The sequence below is a fragment of the Odocoileus virginianus genome, chromosome 21 (assembly GCF_023699985.2).
Source record: "Odocoileus virginianus isolate 20LAN1187 ecotype Illinois chromosome 21, Ovbor_1.2, whole genome shotgun sequence".
NCBI classification, from domain to species: domain Eukaryota; kingdom Metazoa; phylum Chordata; class Mammalia; order Artiodactyla; family Cervidae; genus Odocoileus; species Odocoileus virginianus.
This window is the reverse complement of record NC_069694.1, coordinates 9,168,273-9,187,710: the sequence shown is the minus strand read 5'-3', so window position 1 is coordinate 9,187,710 and position 19,438 is coordinate 9,168,273. Positions and strand designations below refer to the sequence as shown.

The following is a 19,438-nucleotide window of genomic DNA, read 5'->3' as shown; positions in this document are numbered from 1 at the left end:
CTTGTGGGCTTCCCTCATAGTCCAGTCAGTAAAGAATCTGCCTGCAGTGCAGGAGACCTGGGTTCGATTCCTGGGTCTGGAAGATCCCCTGGAGAAGGAAATGGCAACCCACTCCAGTATACTTGCCCAGAGAATCTCATGGACAGAAGAGTCTGGCAGGCTATATCTGTGAGTGATGATTGTGGCATCAGGGAAGGGTGTACAGAGAATTGAGAGTTTAATCAGAATTCAGGGTTAAATGGTGAATAGAAGTGTTGATTTGGGTCAATTGCCAAGTTCAGCCTGTGTGGGAGATGGAAGAATTAAAGAGGTCTTGAGAATTAGGTGACTAGTAATTAGAATCTTGGGGACAGAGGTGAGAAGATCGCACCCATTGTCAGGTTTGGGTTCCATGTGAAAACAAATTGTTTCCTTACGATGTAGTGTTTTAACGCTGGGAAGGTTTAGAATCAAGTACAAATGAGATGGACTAAATAAAACCCGAGGTATTTGTATTTTTATATGTAGTTCTGGGGAAGTCTGTCTTTACTATTTTAATTACATACAGTATTCACAATGTTTCAGATAATTTGTCAACTAACATGAATAGCCTTGTGACTCCAATTTAAAACATGTCACTGAGCAATTGATTCAGACCTTGGACCTGTAAGTTGAAATGTTTAAGATAATTGGCTGTTTTATACTAAGTTGAAAGTTTTTAAGAACTAAAGAGTCACCTTATTTGTGAGTTAGATTTATAAAATGACTTAAGCACTAGGAAAGGGTTTGTTTACTGGTCAGAAACCTGAAATAAAAAGAGAAAATCAAATATATTACATCACTCTTAGAGAAATTCCTAGGGGACACCCAGAAATCCCACTCCAAAGCATTGTTGTGCCCCAGGCTCCCTCCCCACCCCGTGGATCTTCAGAAGCCAGACCAGCCTCTGGCAGTGTCAGCGTGTATGCACCCATGCACCCCTCTGAGCTCAAATGCATCCCTCCAGGCCTCCTCTCCCCACCCAACTACAGTTCTATTGAAAACAGTTCGCAGGGCAGAGTTACTGGCACATCCCCAGACCCCTTTCATTTAACCCATCTGACCAGTCTGAGGTCATCATTGCCCTACCCGCACTGATTAGTTTATAATCATTTAGTCTGGCTTTTTCCCACTTCCTTATGAAAGAACTCACTTTACTTTTTTAGACAGATCAAAATACCAACACTTAATGATTTCAAAGGTCAGTCTTGTCAGATACCTCAGCAGAAGCATTTCTCCCAGCTTTGCTACCTGACCTTCTGCTGATCAATGAAAACCCTTTCTTGATCTTTCCATGTACTGCCAGACCTAAGGACGTGTCTATCCAGTTGGACACAAAGTGTTGGGTTTAGGAGGAAATGCAGCCACGAGACTGCCTTTTAAAAAACAAAATTGAGAAATCATCCCTCTCACATTTCCTCCTTCTCTCTCCTTTAAACAGTTCATAGAAACAGTGCTCTTTGTCCCCGCTGCATATTTCAACCCTAGTAAGAAAATTAATAAGAGTGGTAAAACTGGAACTGCTATCTCATCCCAGTCCACCCCACCCATGATCCACCCCTCACCCCCTGAAGAATAAGCCATTTTAATACAGGCTGCCAAATGCATGTTAAAGGCTGAGATAACAAGGATCCTTTGCTCAAAATAAACATTTTAATGATCAGCATTCTAGTCTGTATTTCTCATTTTCAAATTAACTCTGTCCCACCCAAAACTAGTGTGCTTTTTGGGGGAGTGGTTAAGATTCTTGACATGAAAGTGAAAGTTGTTCAGTTGTGTCTGACTCTTTGCAACCCCATGGACTGTAGCCCACCAGGCTCCTCTGTCCATGGAATTCTGCAGGCAAGAATACTGGAATGGGTTGCCATGTCCTCCTCCAGGAATAGGATTCTTGAAGTTGGAGGAAATTCTGTCAGTTTCTTGGCAGGAAATTATGTATAAAAGTGTTTATGAATTGGTTATTTAGGAGATCGATTCCTTGAGCTCCTCTATTTAGTTGAGTCATGTATATAAATTTGGAAATTGTAAAGAGCCTAGGTAAAGATATAATCATTATATATGTCATGCCATGGAATAAATTTCTAGGTGGTAGTGAGCAGGAACTTTTTACCAACAATGTTTAACTAGAGCCTGAGGAATTTAAATTTCCGGAATGGCTTGTGATTGTGGCTAATCTGCAAAATCAGTTTTCCTCAACTACAAGGAGTTAAAAAAGAAAAAAAAAACTACTTTACATAAGGTGGAAAATAATTGCAATTTTGAATCACCTCTCTGGCTTCATTCAGAGAATGCAATGACTCAAAAGTGCCTGGGCTTGGTCTCTTAAATGCACAGACCAAAAGGTAAATGTACTTAGCATATGTTCTATTTACCACCATAGCCCTGGGGTAATTGTGTGTGTGAAGTCACTCAGTCATGTTCAATTCTTTTCGACCCTGTGGACTGTAGCCCTCCAGACTCCTATGTCCATGGGATTTTCCAGGCAAGAATACTGGAGTGGGTTGCCACTTCCTTCTCCAGGGGATCTTCCCGACCCAGGGATTGAACCTGCATCTCCTGCGTTGGCTATGACAACCTAGACAGTGTATTAAAAAGCATTTGCCAACAAAGGTCTATATAGTCAAAGCTATAGTTTTTCTAGTAGTCATGTATGGATATGAGAGTTGGACCATAAAGAAGGCTGAGCACTGAAGAACTGATGCTCTCGAAGTGTGGTGCTGGAGAAAACTCTTCAGAGTACCTTGGATAGCAAGGAGATCAAACCAGTCCATCCTAAAGGAAATCAGTCCTGAATATTCATTGGAAGGACTGATGCTGAAGCTGAAGCTCCAGTACTTTGGCCGCCTGATGCAAAGAGCCGACTCATGGGAAGGACTCTGGTGCTGGGGAAGATAGAAGGCAGGAGGAGAAGGGGATGACAGAGGATGAGATGGTTGGGTGGCATCACTGACTCGATGGACATGGGTTTGAGCGAGCTCTGGGAGCTGGTGAAGCACAGGGGAGCCTGGCGTGCTGCAGTCCATGGGGTTGCAAAGAGTTGGACACAACTGAGTGAATAGCAGCAGCAAACAGATTAGATGGTGGCCAAATGCACTTCATAGCTTGTATTAATTTAAAGACACACCCCCCACTCACTTTGCCCTGTTATGATAATCTCCCCCTCCGCATCACATTTGTACCAGGTTGTGGTCTTCTTCATTATTTGCCTGGTTCCAATTTCTCTAGATGTGCGTGTTGGACTTCTGGAAATAATGGGTTAAGAAGGAAGTGCTCCCCGGATCTCTGGGCCTAGGGTCCAGTTCCCTGGGAGGCACACCCTCCCCAGGGCAGGTCTTAGCATGAGGTTGACTAAATACATCAGGTGAATATAGTAGCCTATTCATTGTCAGGGGAAAAAAATGGATTAATTACTTGGCTTAAGTCCACCAAACTAAGGTTGACCCTTAGAGGAACAAATACTTCCCTGAGCTTTGGATTGTCCTTCTGGTAAAGAATAAAATAATTGTAAAATATTGCTTAGATAAGAAATTAGATCTCCTATGTGTGTTCACAAGAGAAAGATGTACGTATTTATAATTTGCCTTATAAAATTAGTTTCCCAAATTGGCCTTGAAGTGCTAGGAAATTAATTGATAACAGGATGTGTTACTTTCCCTAGGAAATTCATTTCTGTGAAGAAACATAAATAGAAACAGTTTTATCCTCTTCATACTCTCAGTGTTTTCTGCCTCCCCTCTGCCCCCAACACTTACCTGTAATTTTTATTGCTGGTTATTCTTGCAGTTGAATTGCGTTTTGTTTTCTCAAGTGGCTGTAAATTTTTTTTAGTGTGGCCCCTAAACATTTTATTTTCTATAGTACCTTATTTAAGATTGAGCCCTAAATATTTCTCAGTTAATTATTCACCAAAAGGCATGTCTAGCCCTCCTGAAATATGGACATGTGTGATCTAATTGCATAGTCATATCTTTCTGAGGGCTCTATTAGAATTACATTGATTACAGTAAAATAGAAAAGAACAGCTTTTGGGGAGCAAAATCAAATCATTACACAGGTTGCTTAAAGTATGTGGCTGTTCATGCACTCATCTTTCAAGTCTTCAGTAGGTTTGAAAATTTCTAAAACCAAAAGTTTTTTTTTTTTTTAAGTCACACATCCACATTTATTTCCAGAACTTAGGCCTAATGTCACATTTTTCCATATTCAACTTCTCAGATGGGATATTTATTTCAAAGGGTGCTGAGCTACATCAAACAGTTACCTATTTCTAAGGACCCAAAACCTTTCTCCTTGAACCCTGGTCATTGTCTTTCTTCATAGAAATTCTTCACAGTGTGTTTTAGAGGGGTCCTCACCAAACCTTCATCAATAAATTAACTGGATAGTTCACAAAAGATGTTTTACCAAGAGTTTTCAGTGTAGAAGAGGAAGATTCAGACATTAGCCAAAAATCACATGCATGTAAAGTTTCAGTAGAGACAAGTGCAATGTGAATCAGTGGTGCGGGGGGTGGGGGGTGCAGGGGGTGAGGGGGGGTGCCGGGTGGGGTTGAACCAAGATGAGAAGTAAAAGGAAGCTACTCTGAGGAAGCGTGGGGAAGTTAACCAAGAAGAGACATCATGAGCAAAGACCCTGTGGTGAATGGAGGCAGAACCATATGTGACTGAGAGAAAGCCTGTAAAGATGGAGCCCAGGGAGGAAGATGGCTCAAGATTAGCTTGTAGGAATGGGTAGGAATTTTGTCTTCTCATTTTAAGAACAGTGGGAAGCTACTGCAGTCTCTTTGCGATGAGGGAGCTGGCATAATCCAGCCTGTGCTTGGGAAGGACTCCTGCGGCTGCGTTGTGAACCGCTGCCTGGAAAGCACCCAGTGGGTGTGGAGAGACCCGTCGGTAAGGTCTTGCCGTGAACCGGAGACGTAGGTCATTTGGCCCAGGTTTCTTTTTTTTTTTTTTTTTTTTTTGCTTTAAATATATGTTGATTATACTATTTTTTTTTTTTAATTTTTATTAGTTGGAGGCTAATTACTTTACATCATTACAGTAGTTTTTGTTATACATTGATATGAATTAGCCATGGATTTACATGTATTCCCCATCCCAGTCCCCCCTCCCACCTCCCTCTCCACCCGATCCCTCTGGGTCTTCCCAGTGCACCAGGCCCGAGCACTTGTCTCATGTACCCAACCTGAGCTGGTTATCCGTTTCACCCTAGATAATATACATGTTTCAATGCTGTTCTCCTGAAACATCCCACCCTCGCCTTCTCCCAGAGTCCACAAGTCTGTTCTATACATCTGAGTCTCTTTTTCTGTTTTGCATATAGGGTTATCGTTACCATCTTTCTAAAGTCCATATATATGTGTTAGTATACTGTAATGGTCTTTATCTTTCTGGCTTACTTTGCTCTGTATAATGGTTGGCCCAGGTTTCAATGGCAGTTCAGTAGAGAGACGTGAACTAATTTCAGGAAATATTTAGAAAATGAAACTGTCAGGCCATGATGGAACAACCCGTTTCATGAATTTCAGGTAGAGGTGAAGTAGTTCAAGAAGTGTTTAAAAGAGAGAGTCATCAGGAATTGGCCATGGATTGGAGATGAAAAGTGAGGCAAAGAGAGGTGTCAAGGATGGCACGTGGACTGTATGAATCAGGCTCATAATTTATACCTCGGCCTATTAAAGGCTCTGAGAAGTCCTGCAGCAGAGAAACGTGGCTGGCTGTCTAATCCAGCATTTCCCAAATTTACATGAGCCCTGAATCCCCCTTTCATTTTTATAGTAATAGTTACTAACTTTCTGGGAACACACTTTGGGCAACTCTGAGTTAGCCTAAATAGGCTCTTGTACTTTGAACTAATTCAAGTATTGTTTGCATTTTCTTTGTAAACACCTCTGTTAGACCACTTACTGCTGCTGTTCAGTCGCTCAGTTCTGTCCTGCTCTTTGTGACCCCATGGACTGCGGCACAACAGGCCTCCCTGTCCTTCACCATCTCCCGGAGCTTGCACAAACTCATGTCCATCAAGTCAGTGATGCCATCTAACCATCTCATCCCTTGTCATCCCCTTCTCCTCTTGCTTTAGAGGGCTGCCATAACAAAATCGCACAGACGGGTGGCTTAAGCCACCGACATTTATTTTTCCGCAGCTCTGGAGGCTAGTAGTTCAAGGTCAAGGTGTCCCCAGGTTTGGTTTCTCCCGAGGCCTCTCCCCTTGCTGACTCTTCACACGGTCCTCCCAACAGTCTATTGTCTGTGTGTCCTGTCCAGTCTTGCGCTGAGTCACTCAGTCATGTCCAACCCTGTGGGACCCCATGGACTGGGGACCCCCCATGGACCAGGACCCTCTGTCCATGGGATTCTCCAGGCAAGAATACTGGAGTGGGTTACCATTCCCTTCTCCAGCGGATCTTCCCAGCCCAGGGATCAAACCCAGGTCTCCTGCACTCCAGGCGGATTCTTAACTTTCTGAGCCACCAGGCAAGCCCCTGTGTGTCCTAAGCTCCTCTTCTAATAAGGACACTAGTTAGGTTGGAGTAGGACCTAGCCTAATGACCTCATTTTACCTTAATTACCTCTTTAAAGGTCCTCTCTCTAAACACAGTCCCGTTCTGAGGTGCTATGCAATAGGGACACAAATCAACCCACATCAACCCCAGAAGCATAAGTATTTCTGCTAGAGCTGGTGCCACCGCTGAGCATTCATAGCCTGTACCACATCCCAGATCTGGTGGTCCCATGTCCTGAAGGGTCATCCATCATCAGCTCGCTCCATAGAGAAGTCCCCATAAGTGCTGGGGCGAGATTTTTGTTACTTACTCAGGTTTCTTATTAGTAATCCTGTAAAATACCAATAAAGGAAAAGAAAAACGCAACCAGTTGTATCCCTCTGATCAACCCCATGCCCAAGTTGTCAAAGATGAGATGTTAAAGGAGGAGGAAGAATGCTTCTCAATTTTTCTTATAACGTAATGAGACCAGCATTTCAGCTTGCAGCAGCAGAGCGTCTGAGCTAGGTGAGCTAAGCCAGGCCTGCCCTGTTCCACTGCCCGGCACTGGTGTAGCCAGGTCTCTTAGATGCAGAGTCAGAGCGAGCTGTGTGTGCAATACATGGGAACTAAAATTCAGATTCTTTATTTTTAACTTCTTATGTTATGTTGGAGTATAGCCAATCAACAATGTTCACATAGTTTCACGTGAACAGCGCTGGGACTCAGCTATACCCATACACGTATCCCCTCTCCCCAAACTCTCCTCCCATCCAGGCTGCCACGTGACACGGAGCAGAGTTCCTGTACTATACAGGAGGTCCTTGTTGGTTATCTGTTTTTAATATAGCAGTGTGTTCATGTCAATCCCAAACTCCCTGACTATCCCTTCTTTCTTCACCCTCTGCTCAGAAAGCAAGCCATTCAGCTTTTCTCTGTTTCTTATCCTGGGAGAATGGCTGAAAAGATTATGTTGATAGATTATCCCATCTTTAAGAAAAGAGCAAAAACCACTCTATGCATGTAAAAGTAAGGCCGTCTTTCATCTCACTCCACCAGAAGGCCGAAGCACTATGGCTGTGTGTCAGCAATTCATAAAACCCACCCAAAGAGTGAATACTTTATCATTTTACACACTATTTTATATTCTGTATTCTCTACCAAAGTCACCTTCAGGTTTCCTACATTTCTAATTTCAGACAAGCTTTTAAATGTCATCCCGTCATCTTTATTGGAATTAAGTGTGAAATGAGTCACAACCCAATGAAAACTGCCTGCTGATTTGCTGATTATATACAATTTATGTTAGGAAAGGAGCCAGAATTTTGTTTCCTTCTCAATCCAATTAAGTTTCAAAGTCTACTACTTTCTGGAACCTAGGTACCACTAACTGAGTCATTGTATGAAACATGTCTGCTATGTTTTCACAGTGGGACAGGCAGAAGATGCTTGGTTTGCACATCAGTCAGCTACTTCTCAGGAAGAGATGATTTGACCTGGCTTTACACGAACCCACCCTTCTCTCCCTAACAATAGCACAGAGATCCTGAACTTGTTCAGTATGGGGTTACCGTAGCTGCTCCAGTTCTGATATGTTGCCCCTGCACATAGGCAGAATTGTCCAACACTGTTCCATGAATCAGGTTTGAATTATGGCCTCCATCCAGAGTAAAGTTAATCAGAAAACTGATGTCTTTGTTCAGGGCTGCCTTATTGTCTTTTTTATTTTTTTCCTGGTAGGTATTTACCTAATTCATACATTCTTTCTAGTGCTACCACAGCTGCGCCAGGGGTCCTGAGATCCCTTTAGTTCAAATCCGGTTTCTGCCACTTTAGCACCTTAGCATTTTGTCAGTCTGAGCTGAAGATCAAAGCCTGACTTCTGGTTTTAAGTCAATGTATTTTATCCCTGCCCTCTTCTTAAATGCATGGCTGTACAGGTATCAGGAGCCGCAGGGAGTAGGCAGCCTGCTAATTACAATGTTTACCTACTAGTTTCATACAAAACCGAACCAATCCCAGGCACGCCACCAAGCAGCCTTCAGGGAAACAGATTCCGAAAAGCTTCACTGAAACCACTTATTTATTGACACTCAGAGCAAGAAACACTTGAACCAAACAAGGAAACACCCGACCTTTCAAACCCCTGACCTTTGTCTAAGGTTTATTGAGAAAGAGAGGCTAGAACAGAGCTGGGGGTGCCAAATCCAGGCAGCCTTTGTCACACCCTTTGGCCAGGCAACGGTATCAAATGGCATTGGATGCAAGGAGCTTAAGGAAAAAAAGAAGAGGAACAAGGTTTCTCTCTCTACAGAAGCTGGATTAAAGTTACTGTTACTTTATGATTTATACTGTATATCTTTTTCTAAAATGTGTTTTCCTTCTTCCTACTTCTGGCTCACTACTCGCATACACACACACACACACACAGAGTCCCACACCTTCATATTTGAATAATACATTCTGCTAAAAATACCCACCATCACAGATATAATCTTCCTCTTGGAACATCTGTTCTAGTTCCTGGCTGTCTGGAAGTTCTGAAAATGTGACTCAGCCTAGAGCTTTTCGTTAAACAATAAAGAACACCATGAAGTTCTCTATGGGAGGCTGACATGTGTAAGGTAATTAGAGCCGTGCTGGGACAGCCCCAAGATCCAGAGGTAGTGGCAGCAATGTACTCATGTATGATTGTTGTTATTAAAGGAGCGGAGGTGATATGTGTGACACTTTAGGTTCCATTTATTTAAATAGAGCAAGAACCATATGAAATGTTTCCTTATTTCCAAGTCTCTTTTTTGGCCCAACAGTTAATGAAATACTCCAAAAAGGCAAAGAGATGCTCTGCCATACACTCACATTCTTTAGTGTGAAATTTTCAAGTTACAGAAAAGTTTAAAGAATTGCACATCCCACCATCTAGAATCTACAATTCACATTTTGTGTCTTCTTAAAACTCACATTTTGTGTCTTCTTAAAACTCACATATTAACCACCTGGCTATCTCCCAATCCCCCACCCTTTTTTCGCGGGCTGGGGAGGGCGGGGTGGGGGGACTACATTTCAGAGTATATTGCAGACCTCACTTCATTTTCAAACATTTCAGTATGTGTTTTGTTGACTGTAAGTTCAGTGTTTATTTACTGTTCTCTTCCTCCTCTTCTCCTTCACTTTCCCGCCCTCTTCCTTCTCCTTCTTGTAATTTACATGCAGTGAAATGTACAAATCCAAGTGTACAATTTGGTGAGTTTTGGCAACTGCATACAACTGTATAACCCAACTCCATCTCGAGAAATAGAACATCCTCTCCCAGGAAAATTTCCCTGTGCCTCTTTGCAATCAGTTCTTGTCCCCACCCTGATGGAACCAGTCAATATTCTGATTTTTTAAATTGCCATGGATTAATTTAGCCTACGTAAAACTTATATGAATGAATCAGACCGTCCATAAGAATGTATTCCCTCTTTTGTGTATGGCTGCTTTTACTCAACATGTTTTTGAGCTTCATCCACGTTGTTGCGTATATCAGCAGTCCACTCTTTTTTCTTGCTTGGTAGTATTTCACTGTATGACTACAGCACAGGTATACTGTTGATGGGCATTTGTGTTGTGTCCAGTTTGGGGCTACTCTGAATGAAGATGCTGTCAACACTCTTGGACAAGATTTTATGCAGATATATATTTTCATTGCTCCTAGCTAAATACCTAGGAGTCACATTGCTAAATGATAGGGTTGCTCCATATCCTTCATAGCCACACCTGCTGGGCCCAATTTTCTTAGAGCAGCAGCCTCCAAATCCATTCAAGTCCAGAATATGCCCAGCCTGCTCCTTGTTGCTGCTGTTCTGGACAATAGCAGAACAAGGGGCAGTGACAATTATTTTTAAGTTCTAAATGTTCTCCATTATCCTTCTGCTTAAAGAAAGTGTGTTTTTCAACCAGCATGTTAAGACATGTTAGCATTTGGATCGGTGGAAGAAACAGTACTTTGGACGTTGTAGGTAATTCCAGCCCATCTCATTTGTAAGTTGGCACCTACATCACAAATGCTATTGGTGGCAGACTGTCCATTATTTGAATATTGTATGGCAAGTAGGAAAAATAAAACCCTGAAAACCTCTTCTGTCACCCATAGGCTATTCAGCCCTCTATATTTGCAAGCTTGGCATCTATGGACTTAACCAGCTACAGATGAAAAAAAAAATTGAAAAAAGTAAGTTCCAGAAATTTCCAAAAATGAAAATTTGCATTTGCCACACACTAGCAACTATTTACAATTATTTGTATAGTATTTATGCTGTATTAGATATTATAATCTAGAGATGATTGAGAGAGTGTGTATAGCTTATGCAAATACTCTACCATTTTATGTGAAGGACTTGAGTGTCCTTGGATTTTAATATCCATGGGGTCCTGGATCCCCCAAAGAATACTAAAGGATGACTACGTTTGATTTCACTGGTCCTCTAACTTCACTCAATTATGTGTTTCTCTAGTCACTTCTGTCTGCCATCCTCTGTTGCATCCATTTTTTAAGCCCTCTCTCCTTCAACCAGAGTAGTGGCTCTCAGCCACGGTCAACTTTGCCCCCAGGTGACAGCATCTTTGATGGTCATGTGATCAGGAAGGGTGCCACCAGCATAGTCAAGGCCCTCAGACATCTGCATTGCAAAAACAGTCCCCCCCAAAGAAAGAATTATCCACCCTAAAATATCACTAGTGCCAAAGTTTAGAAACTCTACAGGCAAAACAGAAGACTTTAAAAATTGTGATATGATAATGTGTTTTATATTTTACATTCCATTTTTTAAAATTGAAGTATGGTTGATTTACAGTATTTGTTTCAGGTATATAGAATAATGATTGGGTATTTTTCCAGATTATATTCTCCATTAAAAGTTATTATAAGACAATGGCTGAAAAAAAAAAAAAAGACAATGGCTGTAATTCCCTATGCTTTATAATATATCCTTGTTGTTTATCTATTTTATACACAGTAGTTTGTCTCTTAATCCCATACCCTATATATGTGAGTCTGTTTCTGTTTTGCATATATGATCATTTATATTATTTTGGAGATTCCACATATAAATGATATCATATAGGATTTTCTAACTCTGACTTATTCCACTAGGTATAATATTCTCTAGATCCATCCAGATTGTGGCAAATGAAATAATTTCATTCTTTTTATGGCTGAGTAATACTCCATTGTGTGTATATGTGTGTGTGGATGTATATATATACATCTTTTTCCATTCATCTGTTTATAGACACTTGGGTTGCTTCCATATCTTGGCTATGGTAAATAATGCTGCTATGAATATTGGGGTGCCACGTAACTTTTCAAATTTGTGTTTTCTTTTTGCTCTTTTTGTTTTTGGGGGGTTTTGTATACATACCTAGGAGTAGAATTGCTGGATCATATGATTATTCTATTTTCAATTTTTTGCGGAACCTCTATACTGCTTTTCCACAGTGTGCTACCAGTTTACATTCCCACCAACGGTGTATGATGATTCCCTTTTCTCCACATCTCCAACATGTGTTGTTTGTAGACTTTTTGATGATAACCATTCTGGCAGGTGTAAGGTGATACCTCTTGGTTGTTTTGACTTGCATTTCTCTAATAATTAGTGTTGTTGAGCATCTTTGTATGTGCCTCTTAGTCATCTGATGTCTTCTTTGGAAAAACATCAGTGTGCGTTTCTTTATAAATATATTACAGAACAAGATCTAGCAGGAGTCTAGTAAATACCATAGTTATGAGCATAAACAATGTTTGGGATCTACAGCAGCTCTAAAACATTGTGAAAAAGCCTGCTTTCTGTTAAGGGTGAAGTCATAGGAACTGCCAGCAATGCTGTAATGTAATGCCTACATTCAGAATTGAAGAAAATACTAAATTTAAGTTAGAGATTCAGAAAGAAGGAGATATGACTTTTACTCATTTAAGTTTACTGATGCCTTGAACCCTATCCAGGAACTCCTTGAGGCTCTATAACACCATAGCTTAAAAACTCCTGTATTTGGGGAGATTTTCATCACACACACACATTTATCTACATGTACATCCCTTCTTCCTTCCCTCTCAACACAGGAGGAGATGTCACTTTCAATCAAGAAACAGAAATTATTTAGGCATTACAAGCAAAAGGAAATTTAATACAAGGAATCGAATGCTTACAATATCCCCAGAAAAGCTTGAGTAGCAGGCTCAATAACACCAAAACAACAAATGCCGCATACAAGTAACCCTCCCAGGGAGCTGCCTCCTCTTACACAACCAGAAAGAGGGGGAATTGGAAATGGTCAGCGGAACACTACCTTAGCTGGGGCGTGAGCTGCCGTGAATGATGGCCCTAGAAGTACACCACGACTCAGGGGTCTGCACAGACAGAAAAACCAATGCCCCACCTTCTGCCTCTTGACGTCCACACAGCACCAGGGTGCTGGAACACTGCTGATGGAAAACCCAGTGCGTCCCTGTGGGGTTTGCAGGCAGAAGAAGCAGAAGTGGCCGCAGTCCAGCCCCTGCCTCCCCTCCTTCTCCCTGTCTCATCTTGCAGGCATGCGCGCTCAGTTGCTCAGCTGTGTCTCACTCTCGCAACACTACGGACTGCAGCCCGCCAGGTTCCTCTATCCCTGGGGTTTCCCAGGCAAGGATGCTGGAGTAGGTTACTATTTTCTACTCCAGGGAATCTTCCCAACCCAGGAACTGAACCTGTGTCTCCTGCATTGCAGGTGGATTCTTTACCACTCTGCCACCTGGGAAGCCCCCCCGTCTTGCACAGGCTTGTCTGCATCCAAGTGGATCTGGGAACCCTGCTGCAAGTGAGGCTGGGACTCTTTTCTGCTCTCTAGCATCTGCAGAACAGGAAGACGTAGAATGAAGACCTGAGCAGAGGTCCATCTCATTTCTCACCATCTCCTGTCTGAGGCTGATTGACCCTCCATCATTCCCTTCTGCCTGCTAGCAGACCTTATTCCAGCCATAATCCTCTCTCTTTCCTCTGTCTTCAACTCCTCCCTTTCTTTCCACTGTCTCCAACCAGCATACCCAAACAACTTGAAAACTCCCAACTTAAGCAAACCTTCCTTTTATCCTGCTTTTTTCTTTCTCATTCTCTCTCGCCTTCCTTTCACAACCAGTTTCCCTCTAGAGTTTTTATGGGTAATGTTCCCACTTCTTCACCTCCTACTGAGGAAGCTGGGTAACCCATAGCAGTCTAGCTTCCAGATTCACCCCTGCACCAAAACTGCCTTTGCCAAGATCACCAGTCACCTTCTTGGTGCTGAACTTGAGAGGCATTACAGTCCTTTGCTTCCCTGACCCTTGAGGGTCATTTAACACTGCTGGGCAATCCTTGCTCCCTGAAACTCTTTACCTGCTTTTATTACCACACTCACTTCTGTTTATGTATTTGATTGATCAGTTTTTTGTTTTTCAAATAAGAGGTCTCACATATTTATTACTAAACCAATTTATTAGTATAGATGCTTTTTTTACATTAAACAGTATTCATCAAGATTCAGTCTTTGCTTTAAGTATGAGTAATTTTTCATGTTCATTGTCTTTAATATTTATTCACTTCTTAATTGGCTGGTCATGTCCTTTGTTGCTGATATCTTTAATAAATATCCTACTGGATTATGAACCCTTTTAAAGATAGTGACCCTTTATCATCTGTGTCACAAATGTTTCATTTGATCTTTGCAGTTTTTCACATTTTAAGGTGAAAAATGTTTGCTTTTTATGTAACTTATTAATCTTTTACTTGTGTTTTTTCAAGAACTTTAGTAACAAAAAAAAAATCCTTCCTCATTCTTTAATTAGATAAATATTCACTTGTATTTCCCTCCAAATATTTTTATTCCCATTTAATTCAGGATCTAAGTTTTCTCAAATAACCTGTTGTCTAACAACATTTATGAAATGATTATAAAAATCCACAGAACCTTACATGTAGAAAAGCCTGAAGATTACACACACATACACACAAATTAAAACTAATAAAGGAATTCAGTAAAGTCAGAGGATACAGAATCAACATACAAAAACCAGCTGCATTTCTATGTGCTGAAAACAGATTATCCAAGAAGAAAATTAAGAAAACAATCCCAGTTACGGTAGCATCAAAAAGAATAAAATACTTTATTTGTATGGAAGCAAGTTTAACCAAGGAGGTGAAAGAACTGTACACTGAAAACTATAGAACATTGATGAAAGAAATAAAGAAGACAGAAATAAACAGACACCTCATGTTCATGGACTGGAAGACTTAATGTTGTTAAGGTGCCCATGTTACCCAAAGTGATCTACAGATTCAGTGCAACATCTGTCAGAATCTTAAAATCTCAATGTTTTTACAGAAAAAGAAAAAACAATTCTAAAGTTCATATGGAGCCACAAATGACCCAGAATAGCCAGAGCAAACCTGAGAAAGAAAAGGAATGAGATATCACACTTTCTGATTTCAAAATGTATCACAAAGCTGCAGTAACTAAAACAGTTTGATACTGAAAACAGACATACAGACTAATGGAAAAGAATAAAAAGCCCAGAAATAAGTTTATAAATACATGGAATCTTAGTCCATCGAAGCTGCTATAACAGAATGCCATAGAATGGGTGACTTGTAAAAAACAGAAATGTATTTTTCACAGTTCTGGAGGCTGGGAAATCCAAGATCAACGTGTTGGGATTCAATATTTGGTGAGATCTTACCTCCTGGTTCATAGAGAACTATGTTCTTGCTGTAACCTCAGGTGACATAAGGCACTAGGGAGCTTTCTGGGGTCTCTTTTATAAAGGCACTAATCCCATTCTGGGGGCTTCCCAGGTAGCTTAGTGGATAAAGAATCCTCCTGCCAATGCAGGAGACACAGGAGACTCAGGTTCGATCCCTGAGTCGGGAAGATCCCTCGGAGGAGGGTATGGCAACCCGCTCCAGTATTCTTACCTAGAGAATCCTATGGACGGGGGACCTGGGGGGCTGCAGTCCCTGGGGTCGCAAAGAGTCAGACACAACTGAGCAAGTGAGCACACACACGCACAGTCCCGTTCTTTCGGGCACACAGACCTCGGGTCTGTAGCGTAAGTGTAACTGATCTTTGACAAGGATGCCAAGAATGCACACTGAGGAAAAGACAGTTGGGAAAACTGGATATCCACATGCAAAAGAAGGAAATTATACCCTTATCTTACACCATACACAAAAATCAGCTCACAGTGGACTAAAGTAAACCTAAGACCTGAAACTATAAAACTCCAAAAATATGACAGAAAACCTTCAGGGCGTTGATCTTGGCATTGATTTCTAGGATCTTACACCAAGACCCCAGGCAACAAAAGCAAAAATAGACAAATGGGACTGCATCAAGCTAAAAAAGCTTCATATAGCAAAGGAAATGGTAGAGTGAAAAGCCAACCTATGAAATGAGAGAAAATATTTGGAAACCATATATCTGATAAGGAATTAATATTCTTTGGGGGTTTTTTTAAGGCAAAAATACAGCTCACAACTAAACAGTATTACTTCCCTACAATGAGTCTTCTTTATTAATTTCTTTAAATGTAAATTACACATACCGTAATGATATAGTAACATTCCATTTAAAATAGTGATTTAACCTATAAAAATTTTAGTATAAACAGAAAAAATGAGTGAGAAAAATAAGATTGCATTCATAGATGAGAGAATTGTGAGTAACTGTAAGGTATGGTTGTATAAGTTTCAACTATGAGAAGCATACCAATTTTTTTTTTTCATTTTAAATTCAACAAGCAACCTCCTTCTCTGTAGGCCAGATATTGTTGAGGACCTGGAATAATAAAAAGGAATGCGAGCATGTCCTTAAGCCAGTCGTTGGACTCGTTGACTTGGCACTAGGACAGAGTTTGTCCACCACATCCAAGAAAGCCAAATACATCTGGTGTCCAAAGGAAAGCTTTGGCGTCAGATACTAAACGTTGGTGCAAATGAATGTAACCTGAGATTTTGCCAAACAGGATTACTATGGTCAGTGAACAATGTGTTCCTTGACTTTTTGAGATTGACTTGACCAAAGTTGTCATGGGAAAGTCTCTCTTCTTAGAGCTTCCATTATTCTGAAGACCAGGTTACATAAATAAAGTCCAAGTTAAAGAAACAGAAAGAGAGCATGCCAGAGCACATGAAAGTGCACACCAGCCATGAATCTAAGACCCCAATAAATCAGTTCTGTTCTTTGCATATGTTTTTAGAGAAGACACATGTAGGCACTGTTTTCAGTGTTCTCCAGGTATTAACACATACACTTCTCCTAACAGCTATATGAAATAAGTATTCATGGATGAAGAATTCAGGGCCTAGAGAGATTGAGTTACCAGTCACCAAGCTAGGAAGAAATGGGAGATTTGAACTGGACAATCTTCATATTTCTCTTTAATTCTGAGCTCCATACCTAGCCTCCCCATTTTAGTGTTGGTTTTGTTGAAAGTGAAGTGAAAGTTGAAGGACTCACCATCAACTTCGTAGGCGTATGCTAGAGAAGATGCCAGTGACTTGGCTGTGCTACCAAGGTTAACATTGACTTTAGCACAAATTTATGCTAAAGCATTAACTTCACCAGAGTTTGTAGCACTTTCCTTCTACTCCCAGCCTCCACCCAAGTTCTCAAGCCAAGTTTAACTCCCTGAGATGGATAAATATTAACTTTTAGGCCCGCATCACCATACTTGCGTCACAGGCCAGAGTCTAAACAGCAGGGAACTTTAGTCTTTTCCTGTGTCTCCTCTCACATGGACAGAGGAAGACAGAAATGCAACCTCAGGCGTTTCTCTACAAATCAATAGATGGTTGTGCCACCTTGTTCTCCTTCATTCGGTAGGATCAGATTATGTCTTTGTAAATATGTAGATAATACATACTAACTTTTAATGATCAAATAATCAGGGGAATTCCACTGTTGATTATCAGATTTCTGTGTATTTATGTTCACAAGTCCAGGCACATGTACAAAGAGATCCAAAAAAACATACACATGCAAAGGTCTAGTCCAACCCTCTCAATTTATGAAAAAGGAAAGTAAACAGCCAAAATATTATTTATCAAAATTACATAGGTGTTATTTTGAAAAAGCAGTACACATTAGCTGTCTATATACTATTACACTTTAAATTATTTTTGAAGTTTTCATCAAAATCATATATAGCAGGGTACAGCTTAAAAGACATGCTGGTTCTACAAGATTCCTTAAGAAAATGAGCAGGTCCCAGGCTCCTGCTCCTCTTTGCCCCTCCCCCAGAGAAACTACTTTCCACTCTGCCTCCATATACCTTAACGGCAAGTAAGTACCGCCACCTCCTGCTTTTTTCAGAGACATCTCTGTACGCTGACTTTCCCCCACAAACACGAGGACTTAGCTCTTTGTTCTTCTATACTATGTGCCCTTGCCATCCTCACAGTGTAGTGTCATCTCAGTTTTGATTAGAAAAATATTCAACGTTTACATTATTATGACCGTGCAATTCAGAAATGGAGCCTATGCTATTTCTTTTCTTATCAGCATAACCTATTCCTAGAGTTAATAATCTTCTTTTTACTTGTTTGTTTATTTTTGTCTGTTTGGTTTGTGTGTGTGTGTGTGTGTTTTATGTACTTAAATATCCATTCAGTACTGAAATATTTGCCAGTTGTATAAATATTCTCCGAAGGTGTTCCATGATTCTGTCAGCTTCATATCAGGTATTGTATCCATTCTGTCCATTTCATGCTTTTGAAGAAATCTCTCTCAGAGACTGCTCACCTGCTCATCTGGACTGGTTGCCCCCTCTGCCTGGTTATTACTGAGATCTTCTGTCATTGCAGTTCCACAGGGTCCCTTCATTTCTCTCCTGTCTTGGAGCTCCTATTTCATAGACCTCTTTTTTCTTGTTTTATTTCCTCATTTTCATGGACTATATCTACAGTAGCTCCCTGAGAGAAAGCATATGAAGTTTAAAAGTATGTAAGAACTTGCCTGTCTAAAAATGTCTGTAATTCTACCTCACTTGACTGATAACATGATTTCATAGAGAGTTCTATGTTGGAAATTATTTTCACTCAGATTTTTTTTTTCTTCCAAATTTTGGAGACATGGCTCTACTGTTTCCTTGGTCACAGAATGGCTGCTGTAAGTATTTTAATTCCAGTCACGGCTCCAGTCCCCAGTCATATATATGTATATGTGTGTGTGTGTGTGTGTGTGTGTGTATGTATTTTCTTATCTCCTTCTCTGAAAGTTGGTTGAATATGTTGGGGAATTTCACAGTGATACCCCTCAGTGCAGGCTTTTGTGGATTTTGTTTTTGTTTTGTAATCCATTCTACAGGAAACTCGGGGGCTTCCGTGGTGGCTCAGTGGTACAGTCCCTGACTGCCAATGTAGGGGACACGGGTTTGATCCCTGGGTTGGAAAGATCCCCTGGAGAAGGAAATGGCAACCCATTCCAGTATTATTGCCTGGGAAATCCCATGGACAGAGAAGCCTGGCAGGCTACTTATCTATGGGGGTGCGAAAGAGTCTGATACAACTTAGTGACTGAACACCAACTAGAAACTCACTGGGCCCTTTAAATCTAGAAAATCTACGCTCCAGTTTTGAGAAATTTTCTTGGAAAATATTTGATATTTTCTTCTCCTGTGGGTGTTTTGTTTTCTTTTATGTTACTTTCTAGATCTCCTGGAATTCCTGGATTATTGATCTGCTTTTCTTAGTCTTGCTCTCCTGTTATCTGTTTCTTTGTATTTTCACTCTAATTTCTTCACTTTTAACTTAAATTCTTTCAAGTCAAGTTTTTATTTATGCTGTCCTATTTTTAATAACAGGCTTTTTTGTTGTTCTTCTCTTTTTAAACAGTATCATTTTCTTGCTTCATGAGACAATATATTTCTCTTATCTCTGTGAATTC

At 40.7% G+C, this 19,438-nt stretch overlaps 1 protein-coding gene across 14 annotated transcripts in view; it reads left to right on the top strand.

Annotated features, from left to right (window-relative positions):
• Positions 1-19,438, top strand: part of PGCKA1 (PDCD10 and GCKIII kinases associated 1) — a 79,308-nt gene that overhangs the window by 20,540 nt on the left and 39,330 nt on the right. For 2 of the 14 annotated variants that reach the window (XM_070452049.1, XM_020900543.2), the window contains exon 1: positions 17,386-18,661. The exons of 4 other annotated variants lie outside the window; for them this stretch is intronic. The gene's annotated coding sequence lies outside the window, so the exon portion shown is untranslated. 8 more of the 14 variants (XM_070452051.1, XM_020900533.2, XM_070452050.1 and 5 more) reach the window with 8 other exon arrangements.